The sequence below is a fragment of the Anabrus simplex genome, chromosome 14, assembly GCF_040414725.1.
Source record: "Anabrus simplex isolate iqAnaSimp1 chromosome 14, ASM4041472v1, whole genome shotgun sequence".
Taxonomy (NCBI): Eukaryota; Metazoa; Arthropoda; class Insecta; order Orthoptera; family Tettigoniidae; genus Anabrus; species Anabrus simplex.
In genome coordinates, this window is record NC_090278.1 from 22,637,676 (window position 1) to 22,650,543 (window position 12,868).

Below are 12,868 nucleotides of genomic sequence, written 5' to 3' on the forward strand. Positions count from 1 at the left end.
CACGTTCACAGTTCTTATGTTATAATTCCAGCGCGTGGGTACAACTTTCGGCATTTTCTTCTTAACGATATTTTCGAGGAAATCCGATCTCTGAGACGAATTCGAAAAGAATGCAGGTATCGCTGATAAATTTGAAAAGAAAATCCTCACTTTAGGAATATGATTTGTTGATTGTTCCATGATAAGATTAAGCTTATGGGCATAGCAATGCACATAATATGCGTACGGATAGTGCTCACGAACCTTTGCCTGAACTCCACCAAGAGAGCCGCTAAAAACATGAGCTCCATCATAGCTCTGTGCAATCAACTTATCGCGAGAATGGCCTACCAGGGGATTAATCTGTTCCAGTAAGGTTTCTGTTATTCCATTCGCCGATTTGTCAGAAGGATAAAAGAATCCCCAGAATCTTTCATGTACCGAGCCGTCGTGAAGGTATCTTAAAACAATGACCAACTGACAATGGTTCGAGATGTCGGTTGTTTCATCACACTGTATACCAAGAAATTCAGCCTCTTTAATCTGTTCAGATATTTCCTCCCTACACACTGCCAGCATGCAACTTAAAATGTCATTTTGAATTATCTTTGACGTTCCTTTAAATACACTAGCTGTTTCTAAGTGTTGCTTCATTACGCTATCCAGATCAGCCGTGAAGTTAACTAATCCCTTAAATACACCTGGATTTAAAGAATTATCTTCTTCATTGTGGCCTCGGAGCGGCAATTCAAATTCCGCACAAAAACGTACGCAAGTGATGAGTCTCTTTAATATTTGCCTGTTCTTGTCCACGATCGAATTATGTTTACGAATAGTTTCACTGTAGTGATCACTTAAACAAGACACGACATTGACTTTACCAAGCATTTCAAAGTCCATAGTACTAGTGATATGTTCTTGGGATCTTTCATGCTTTTTAATTTTCTCATTAATATGCTTGATATCACTTACCCCTGTGGTGATCCATTTATCTCCTTTCCTAGAGCGGGAGAATAGCAGGCAAGGAAAGCAGTAAAAGGTTTCTGAGATATCACTTCCACATATCCACGGGTTCTTGTTATATACGTCAGGAGAATTAATTTGTCTTTGGAAAGCCCTATTTTCATTTTTCTTGATCTCCGATTTTTTCAACGAGAAGTCTGGTGTCGGCCTACCGCACTCCTTCAGTTCGACTTTCTTCTCGATAGAAAGAGAAGAAAACGTAAGTTCTTTAATATGTTCGACGGTAATCATACTGTACGAAGTGCAAACATAACACTACGCCTACATATAAATAACAACCTTTCTCCTAATTTCACCTCGTCACAGTCACCTCACGAGATCATTCATCAACACAAAGCTAAACATCGCGCTCTCCAGTGAGTATGGCCAACATGAGTCAAGTGCGAAGAGACAGTAGTTACAGTCATTACTCGTTTCGTTAGTTAATAATCCTAAAAATTACAAGACTATTTTAAATATTTACTGGCATATTTAACTCAGATAAGTGCTTCAGTAAAATAGTTCCTAGTTTTAGGAGAGAAATGACACAAATTGACCCCTGTTAAATAGAAATCAAATCACCAATGTTTCGGGTAGGTTGGCTGGAACGATGGGCCGCGGCAGAAACGCGCCGGATTCTCCGTTAGAACAGCACATCTCTACCGTGCCTCTGATTGGCTCCCTCAAGGCCAGTCAAGCGAGACTCGGAGCTTTTGGTCCGCTATGGAAGAGCGCCCTCCTGCGCTGGGCCAGCATGATCCTTGGCCAGCAGCGTATCGGGCCGCGGTACAGTTCAACTCGCGCCCTTGATAATAATCTTATAGTAAAATATTTCCCTTGTTAACATTTAAGATTAAAATTCCCCATTTTAATGGAACCCCGTGGGGGGCGCGCGCCTTAGCGCCTCCCAGACGAGCCGCCACTGCATTTAAGTTATACCAGGAGAATGAAAGATAACTCGAGGCAACTACGGCAATAAACCGATATAATGAGGAAGAAAGAGACTGTGATGAAACAGTGTTGGAAGACTTTGCGTAATTAGAGTATCAGTGAAAGAATTTCTAAACAAAATAGTAGACAAATTGTTGTGTGTTAACAGTGTAGAAACTAAAACCGTTCGTTGTTATGCTGTTAAACGATGTATTTACGAGAAAATGTCATACGATACTGATACGTAGAATATATTATTATTATTATTATTATTATTATTATTATTATTATTATTATTATTATTATTATTATTATTATTATTATTATTATTATATAATATTATCGGCTTTACGTTCCATTACTACCTTTACGGTTTTTGAAGAAGCTGAGGTGCCGGAATTTAGTCCCACAGGAGTTCTTTTACGTGCCGGTAAATCTACCGACACGAGGTTGACGTATTTGAACACCTTCAAATACCACCGGACTTACCCAGGATCGAACCTGCAAAGTTGCGGTCAGAAGGCGGTTCAGAGGGTCCCGGGTTTGCTTTCCGGTGAGGTCGAGGATTTTAACCTTCATTGGTTAATTCCAATCGGGGCTGGGTGTTTGTGCAGTCCCCAACATCGCTGCAACTCACACACCACAATAACACGCAGTTACCTACACATGGCAGATGCCGCCCACCCTCATCGGAGGGTCTGCCTACTAGGGCTGCACTCAGCTAGAAATAGCCACACGAAAAAGAAAATTGTATCATATTCTTGAGACAAATTTTATGTGCAGACAAGTTAATAATTTGTTATTGATGTAATTTTTATGATTAGTTCAAAATAATGAAAATGACTTTCTTAACTATATCAGAAGTACGTGCTTTCAGACACTGGTTTATTTCATTCAGTGCGTTGAGAAAAATTACGTCAGTATTTGATAGCTAAACCTGAAGCAGTTCTAGGGTTAATATGATTCCCCCTCAGGAAGTTGAAACCTTTAAGAAACGAGATTTCCACTTCCGGTGGTGCATATGGTGCATATGGTCCTGAGGTTCACTCAGCCTACACCAAACATAAGTATTTGCTGGCGGCATAGAGCTGATCACTCTACCCCACCAAGTGTCGAGGTTACGGATAGTGGATGCATTTACGTTCCAACACTCTTACGGCCTTCATGGCCTTTACTGCGATGATTTTGCTTTTTTTGTCTGTGAATATAAATCGTAGTCCAATTGGTCACCAAACAATGTAATACACATACAAATAAATAACACGAAAACTGTAGGCCTACACACTTTCATGATCGATACGTTCACCAATTCGAGAGCTTCAGTTAATATTTGGTTAGCGTAATCACAGACAGTAGTCGTCCTGTGGCTTCAGTCACTCAACAACGGAGACATCGGAGTTCCAAAGAATGATGGGCGAGGATTCACTTAGAATAACTTAACTCGTTAAGCCAATGGGTCATTTAACATAAACATCTAGATAAATATACAATACAGGCCTCCATGTCGGATATTGACAATCCACAGTGCCACTAACTGCTGGTTCTCTCTGTTGCAGCAAAGAGACCACGAGGACGTGAGCTTCCCCTACATCAGGCTTGGCAACAGGTAAGGAATGTGATGGGACATTTTTCTCTTCTTTTTAAAAAATAGCCTTCATTGTGGAACAATTGTTCTGTTTTTGGCCATGTCCGGCTTGCTCATTTTGGTTGCAAACTGCTGCTAATGTCACCTTTAAGGATGCGATTTGTGTTTTTAAGAATTTCAAATTCCCTTATTTCATTTTGTTTTGATAAGGGAACAGAACTCTTACCGCTTTCCTTTTTGCGACCCGGGCTAGTATTTCGTCCTTTTCATTCACAGAACAAGCCTCCTCCCAGAGAAGTGCAGTACGAGTAGAACTGTCCAATGCTTTCCATGTTAAGTGAGAGGGGCTTTAAGTTAGTCGGTTTTTGAGGAATTTAGTTATTCAAAAGGTGACAAGACACAATCGGGTCAAAACTTGCTAACCTAAAGCACATGTATACGTCATTTGAGAAGCCCGAACGAAAGGCCGCTGCATGAATTTACTATATTGTGCTGTCATTTTTTGGAACAGTTGGTATAATATATGAGAAGATGGTAAGGCTTCTTCAATATTTTAGCGCCGGAGCAGTTGGACCCCACCCCCTGTGCTAACCGTCGGACCAGTTCGAGCAGTTCGAGCCCACACCCTTTCCTAACCGTTGGACCAGTTCGAGCCCACCCCCTTTCCTAATCGTTGGACCAGTTCGAGCCCACCACCTTTCCTAACCTTTGGACCAGTTCGAGCCCACCCACTGTGCTAACCGTCGGGCCAGTTCTAGCCCTCCCCCTGTCCTAACCGTCGGACCAGTTCGACCCTAACCCCTGCGCTAACCGTCGGACCAGTTTGACCCTAACCCCTGTGCTAACCGTCGGACCAGTTAGACCCCACCCCCTGTCCTAACCGTCGGACCAGTTCTAGCCCACCCCCTGTCCTAACCGTCGGACCAGCTCGACCCTAACCCCTGTGCTAACCGTCGGACCAGTTAGACCCCACCCCCTGTCCTAACCGTCGGACCAGTTCTAGCCCACCCCCTGTCCTAACCGTCGGACCAGCTCGACCCTAACCCCTGTGCTAACCGTCGGACCAGCTCGACCCTAACCCCTGCGCTAACCGTCGGACCGGTTTGACCCTAACCCCTGTGCTAACCGTCGGACCAGTTAGACCCCACATCCTGTCCTAACGGTCGGACCATTTCGACCCCCCCCCCCCCCCTCCTGTCCTAACCGTCGAATTGCTCCTTCCTGGAAATCATCCATACTGGTCACACGTTTGTCATGGTGTCGGGTTTTGCCCAGTGTTGATAACCCGCCATGTGATGGTGCAGATACATCCACTCCCTCTCTTGCGCCTTCACCTTTTTCCCAAGGCTCCTTTTCTTTCTCTTTTTCTTTCCCTATTCTAATTACTGTATCTTGGGAAATTTATAAAGCTGCTGCTGTTCTTTCTACAACTTTGTTAACGTCTATCAGTGGGCCTCCATTTTCCCTTTCAGCCTCAAAATATTCCCGTAAGGCACATACCATATCGCGAGCTTGACCACGAATAGCGAAGCCATGCCTCCCCATTACCCTTGCCTTTTTTTCTAGGCGAATGAATTCTAGGTCGCCCTCGTTTACGTTTATCGGCGCTCTGAACGGGTTGCAACATTTTGAGTTCAGTAAATGAGATGGTGTTAAAATGACACTATACTACACAATACTAAAATTTACACTACACTAGAACGCCAGCCTCGATAACGATACACTTATTAACACGAACACAATCGCACTATAATATTTAGCTAATTTCAAAAACACGCTATACAGATAATTATATGACTCAAAGTAGACATTGTTAGCCCAGTCACATGCGCTACGGTGTACTATATTGGCAACGTGGAACTCGGACCGACCGCCACTCTAAGGCCGCTATTAGCCGTGGGCGACTAGTGGCGCAACTAGTTGCCAGTGGATTTAAGTACCGGGCGATCAGTGGCGCAACTTGTGAATACTTGCTCGGTTCATACCGGGGAATAGTCAGTTCAGAGAATGGCGTCCGACGAAGAACTTCTTCTTCTTGCTCTTCTATTATAATGGAAAAACCGAAGGGTTAGGAAAGTGCGGAAACATCCTATATTTGTTTTTCGGCTGACTAGAGGATTATATTATACATTGTTTGATGATCTAAATGAGGATAGTACATTTTTCAATTACCTGCGCATGTCAAAGTCGTCATTTTGCGAACTGCTTGGCCACATAAAAGAAGAAATAACGGGAAACGACATAGGACTAAACAAGTGTTTCCCAGTTCAGCTGTAATTCACTAATAGAGCCATATAATGGATCAATGGTACTTGTAAATGTAAACGATTATAGAATTTACATGGGCATTACGTAGCCTACTGTATTTCCATATAAGAGTAGTAAACGTTTTATAATACTCACACACCGGGCGAGTTGGCTGTGCGGTTAGGAGCGCGCAGCTGTGAGCTTGCATTCGGGAGATAGTGGGTTCGAATCCCAGAGTCGGCAGCCCTGAAGATGGTTTTCCGTGGTTTCCCATTTTCACACCAGGCAAATTCTGGGACTGTACCTTAGTAAAGGCCACGGCCGCTTCCTTCCAACTCTTGACCCTTTCCTATCCCCTCGTCCCCATAAGACCTATCTGTGTCGGTGCGACGTAAAGCCACTAGCAAAAAAATATATAATACTCACCTAAAGTTCTTTAAAATGCTGTTCCAAGAATTCAGTGTTTTTATTTTGTCAGTGTAGGCCTAAGCTTCAGTTCTGGGATCCCAAGTGACCGGTTTTCATTCTAAGTCAAAAAGGGTCTTCATTATTTATTTGACTTTCAAATTATTTTGCCATCTCCTTCATTTGCTGTTGTAGTTTATTTGATGTCTCCATGTTCAATAAATAAACTATCACAATAAGTAAATATTCACTCTGCCACAGCACGAGACCAAACAAGGTAATGAAGAAAAAGATAATGGTTAGGTGGATCGCTGATTCAATTGCGTTCCATCGTCCGCATTACGTCAAGCTGGTGTGAGAACACGAACTTGAGTGATGTTTCCGTATGCGCGGAGAGGTACATCCGGCGACTAGTTGCGCCACTAGTCGCCCACGGCTAATAGGCTACATTTACTGCAATACCCCGTAACGCAGTTGAGCAACTAAAAGTCGCCAGAGCAGTCGCCGGCTCAAATGACGGCCGGCAACTAGTTGCTCAGTTGCGCCACTAGTCGCCCGCGGCTAATAGGCTCCATTTGATCCAATGGTCCGTGACTCGCCAGAGTAACTAGTTGCGCCACTAGTCGCCCACGGCTAATAGCGGCCTAAGCTGTAAGACAGCGGAGGTAGGAAAAGGGAGAGTGCATGTCGAGCTGGGATTGGCTTAAACGGGAGGCGTGTACTGGTCGCCATAGTAACTGCCACCTCCTACTACCACGCTGAGAGCTGTCAGAACACGCACATTGTTTTAATAGCACTATAGAGTAGCTTACAGCAGTGGCGATCGGTGAACATATTCATTACCCCGGCTGCAAAACGGTTTCTTAATATGAACAATCGTAGCCCCACTACACTCTCTAAAGTCAACATTACCATTTTATAAGGCTGCATTTTTCGTGGAAAGGTCTACCTGTGAAGGATCTTTCAAGAATATTTTCAACCACACGCTCGCACATTCTTCCAAATTGATATTCACGGCAGTGACGACACCATCCTAACTTAACCTATAGGCCTAGCAGATTTTAAACAATGTACTTACAGTTTCATCCGGTGACGCTTCGTGATAGTACAGTCACGGTTTTCACAAAAATACACTGGGACTAACTATTTGTTTTTTACTTAAAAAGACTAAACTAATCAGCAAAATTTAACCGGTATTTTACCGTCGTTGATGTTTTATAGTTTCACTCGCATACTGGGTGTACGTGCATCAATGTCAAACGAGGGAAAATATTTGTCACGACGTATAACATACGTTATATTCATGAAGAATGCCACAGAACTTGCAAAACCTTCACCTATAATCCAAGAGGAACACTACAAAATTCACTATATACCACCATCACAGACAACCATTCGCGCTTAACTCTGTGTTCACGCAGGACAACCTAAATATTTGTCTGCGGTTATCGGAACACACACTCTACCAGTGGCGGATTAAGTGGCTGGTCTGCAGGACTGCAGCCCCGCCCCGGTTCTCTTCACATGATAATGTCGTATGATTCCGCTTCCCTCTCTTGGGATTACCAGGACACTGCTGTGGTATCTGGCCATAAGGCTTTGAATCCGCTTCCCCCTGCGTTTGCGCTATAAGGAGCCCGCCAACTCCGCTCTAGCGGTCTGCATGCATTGCAGACCAGTCTGTCTTATTTGTTGTCCACCGATCGCGATAACAGAAGTTCTAACAACACATGAGTATTGTTAACTCAGTGCAGTTTCCTTTTTTAACTATCAAACCCTTCAGTGGCAAGTTTTGGCAATCCTGCTGTGCCAGAAAAGTGAGGTTTTTTGGAGGAAATTATTTATTTTTAGGAAGCAAGGAATGAGTAACAATTATTAAGAGAACACATTCATATATCATTCAAGGTTAATAAAATTTTACCTTACACTCTATTTACACTTTTTACAGTAGGCCTCTGATATGGTTTCATAAAATGTTGGTGTTTTGAGAATACTGTCCTGTGAGCAATACATTTTTATTTCAGGCTTTTGTATTATTCCCATCAACAATACTAACGCAATACATTTCCAAATGATGTAAGAGTTTTCTTCAAAACTGTGCCCTTGCATGCGGAGATTTATTTACACGTTTTTCAACGCACTTTTGGCATAGGGCCAATGAATTTTTTTCGTTCATTGTCAAATTTACAACTTCATCCGTTATACATTATAACCAGTTCAAAACAGTCAATCGCACTCACCTCTGGTAATAATCCAACCCTCACACCAGGATTTCCCGTAAATGTAATTATATCAGGTCGCATACTAACTCCAGGTTTACACTTTTTCCACACGAATGTATATTTAGTATCTACCATCACCTTAACTTCTGACGTAATATGTTCTGCACTTTCCCTAGAATTACTAAGAAGGTCATCATCTGAAGAATCAATAGAATCATTATCGCTGCTATCAGAAATATTAATGTCACTTAGAGATTTATCTTTGATGTAGTTCCTTATTTTGTCTTCAGACAAACTTCTCTACCGTTTCGCGCTCGCCATTTCTGTTTACCTCGTCCAAGGGTCATGTCAGCTGGCCAGAGATTGTATATGTAAAGTAGAGAAGATAAGGCATATTTTAGGCCAAAAGCTTCATGAATGTTTGTCCAACCCTTGTCCCGTTTCCCTACGGGGTCGGGTATGAGGTGAGATGAATTTGTCGTGGCGTCAACCTCATCAGAGGAGTTAATGAGAGATGAAATGAATGACGTGATATATGATAGTAGGGAGAGGGTGAAACCCGGTGCCGGCACATAGCCTACTCCTGTCGAATAGCACCAAGGGGTCTGCTCAAGGCTTAACGTCCCCATCCGATGGACGAATCACCATCAACAGCGTCATATGCCCTCACTCCATATGAGCACTGCGGAGAGGTTTGGAATTTAATCCAGGCTTTTGGCACGCAATCTAGTGATTAGAAATTGTATACCACCACCTCCCCTACCCTGCCGGCCAACATTCTGATGGTGAAAATTTTTTCGACCAACGGGACTCGAACCGGCTAACCTCGGTGTTAGACCGTTTTAGACTTCAGCGCCTTAACGATCATGGCCACCAGGCGGGCGCAAAAGCTTCATGAATACAGCTGGAAATCTTTCCGCCCTCTGCTGAGAATGCTGGAAAACATTTTCCAAAGAGATTACAGTACCCGAGAAATTCTCAGGCGTGCCACTGAAGAGGTTAAAAGTTTAACCCTAAATGAAGAGTAAGATATTAAAACTCGAGGAAGACCTACCCCAGAATTGAAAATGCGATTTCTTTGCTTTTCTTCTCTGTGAATATAAATCGTAGTCCAATTGGTCACCAAACAATGTAATACACATACAAATAAATATCACCAAAACTGTACACACTTTCATAATCGACACGTCTACCTATTTTAGAGCTTCAATTAATATTTATTTAGCCTAATCACAGACAGCAGTCGTCCTGTGGCTTCTGTCACTCAACAAAACTAAAACCCTTTATCTAGGCTAGCTGGCCTGTCGCCGTAAATTACTCTCGGGGGAGGGGGCACAGTTCCGCCTCGAGGAAGCTACAAGTGAACTGCGGTAGTGCGAGTGGACTGTCGAGACAGCTGTACTTGGCTTGGCTTAGATATTCGCAATTTTTTAAACATTATAAAAAGCGTTCTAAGGAATAATTAGAAAATTTCAATACAAAGTTCTTTACCCCAGCAGCGCTGGGATAGATGGGGTTCAGTGCACGCCACTGGCTTACAATATTGTTGATATTACTCAGAGACTAAACACTTTTGTTTAGATCTGGGAAAAACCTATGTTCGTTCTACTTGCCTAGTGAAAGAGGTTAAGACTCATTTAAATCCCCGGCCTGACCATTGATCGAACCTAACACTTTGTCGGACGGAAGATCTTGAACACAATTCGAACATCTAACTCTGACGAGGGAACGGTACGAAGTCGGACGGCGAATTTCGATTTGAATTTTACATATCCCTGAAGGTCTTTTTAAGCGGAAACAGGTAGTGGAAGTCTAATTTTTCGCTGGTCCTTTTTAAGGGGCCATTTGGGAGCTCAAAGTTGGCGGTGCGCGCAGTGAATTGTACAGTACATGCCGGCACACGTCAGAGGTCTTGCCTCGCCTTCCCTCTCCACTCGTTCGGTTCTCCTCTGTCCCCCACTACATACGGCTGCCTACAGTTGTGTACACGGGATTGCGGGTGAAGACTGACGTTAGTTGGGACATTTTATTTACAAAGATGAATTCATTATGGAATAAATAAACAATAAAATGGTTTACAAATCACTACTTAACATACAAATAATACATAATCAAATATTAGCTGCATCATTCAAAGTGTTCAAAAAATGACTTTATTCTAATACAGTCTGGTATTGTCTCATTGTACATGGCATGGTAGTGAAAATCTAACACAAAATGTGAATAACAAAACACAAGACTGCAATGTGCGCACCTTATAAACGAAAAATTGGTACAATCATTTCCAGCACAATTTTTATCAGTCAAATCATGAAAATTCGCTTACGAGACAGTATGGAGTTGGGGTATATTGTCATTAATGGAATAACCCCCCACTTTCCAACCATATTTCAGCATTGGTACAAAACAATCAGCTTGTAATTGGTTATGCGCTAGTATTTGACTAGTTATAATGAAAAGTCTGTTTTTGGGTTTTAATTTTGACTGGCCGTGTTGATTCCTTACTCGGCAAATTTTTCCATTCGACGGACTAAACATTTTAGTTGTAGGAAGAGTCCAAGATCACACGGCTGGCAAAGATACGTAGTTCCTTTCGGTATGTATTCAATTCGTACATGTTTGTTCGTCAGGGATGCAAGTTGTGCATTTTTGCCCTGGTCACTGAATGAATCTATGAGAAGAAGATTTCTTCCGTCTTCCTGTAACTGCGGATGAAAAACGTTTTGAAACCAGTCACGTACATGCCCTTTCCCAATTTTCCCGGAAGATGAACAATCAATTACGACATATTTAAAGGTATCCATGTAGGCATTGCTACTTTCTTGTACTCTAGGTCCAAACTTTCCATTAATTTCTTGGAAAACGATCAAGAACAAATGTCCCATTTCTCCGGCTTTAGAAATGTGACATTGCACTGTGTGCGAATCATTGTTGGACATGTAACAAAATATAAAGGAACGAGGACTTATGTACGCCGTACGGAAGTATAAGAAGACCCGGAGACAAATTTATGGAATCGTCAACCACGTTGAACAAATGGAGAAATTAGGAAATGTGCAATGGTTCGAACTTATGTGAAAGAAGAGTTCGTAAAGAGTGCGTAAAACTATTTCGGCAAACAAGCGTAGCAAGAACGTCTTTCACACCATGAAAATCATAACTTCTCTGTTTTGCCATTTCGTACTCAAATCGGGACAGGTCCGAATTCCAGATATTGGCCTCCGGGATCTCTTTCTTTTCTTGCACTTCATTAATGAATGTTACAAACATTTTAGCCACTTCGTGTCGTACTTCTTCGTCTGTTTTAAACGTTTTAGTGACTAGTTTAGTTACTTTTCGGAACCGAATTTTCAAACGCCTTTTAAGGTTTGTCAAGTATGAGTCGCTTTGGAGAGAGTGTTTGGGGCAATACAATTCTCTACCCTCACCAATCCAACGCTCAATGTCCAATTTTGTGACATATAAATAACGCATCCTTGCCTTGGTGAACTCTTCTTTCACATAAGCTCCAACCATTGCACATTTCCTAAATTCTCCATTGTGTTCAACGTGGTTCACGATTCCATAAATTTGTCTCCGAGTCTTCTTATACTTCCGTAGGGCGTACATAGGTCTTCGTTCCTTTATTTTTGATACATGTCCAAGAAAGATTCGGAATCATAATTTTCCACTGACTTACGGGGTCTTCCTCGGCCATCACAAGACTTGTTATCTTCGTTAAACTCATCTCCGTTTTTGCGTTTTTTCGGTGTTCTTCTCCCCTCCTCAACGCCATCTTCGTCTTCTGAATCAACGAAAATGGCTTCTTCCTCCTGAATAAATTCGCATTTTCCCTCCAAAATTGCATCAAACGTTGTATTTATTTGTAGCCTATATACATGGTTTGCTCTTCATCAGAAAGCTCTGTAGCTTCCTGAATATTAACACCGTAGGCATTAATAAGATCTGCAATAATGTTGCAAGGGGCCATAACAAAGTAAAGAATCCAATGCGATCTCCTGTTTGTGGAATAGCCATCAGTCGTGGAGAACTTGACCGAATAGAATAGGACTCGCCGTCTCATAATTATACACAACTGTTGGCAGCCGTATGTAGTGGGGGACAGAGGAGAACCGAAGGAGTGGAGAAGGAAGACGAGGCAGGGCAGCCGCTGGCCGTGAGCGCTGACGTGTCCCAGCATGTAGCTTCCCCTTCTGAACCATCTGACTACAGAGCCATCTGCATACTCTCTGCTTTATCCAAAGCGCTAGAGTTCATCGCTCATAGACAAATAACAGACTAAATGACGACTTACAACTTATTTGACCCACTACAATCTGGTTTTCGTCAAGCACGCAGTACTACAACGGCACTACTGAAGGTCACAGAAGACATCCGAGAAGCTATGGACAACAAGGAAGTGACAGTTTTAATACTCCTAGATTTGAGCAAAGCTTTTGACTCTGTTGACATTGACATTTTGCTCTCGAAATTGTATTCCCTCCATTTCTCTGACAGC

At 42.5% G+C, this 12,868-nt stretch overlaps 1 protein-coding gene across 4 annotated transcripts in view; it reads left to right on the forward strand.

Annotated features, from left to right (window-relative positions):
* The window catches only part of LOC136885771 (gastrula zinc finger protein XlCGF57.1-like), a 712,640-nt gene that overhangs the window by 136,395 nt on the left and 563,377 nt on the right, over nt 1-12,868 (forward strand). For all 4 annotated transcript variants that reach the window (XR_011018961.1, XR_011018963.1, XR_011018962.1 and 1 more), the window contains exon 2: nt 3,468-3,517. The gene's annotated coding sequence lies outside the window, so the exon portion shown is untranslated. The remainder of the gene's footprint in view (nt 1-3,467; nt 3,518-12,868) is intronic.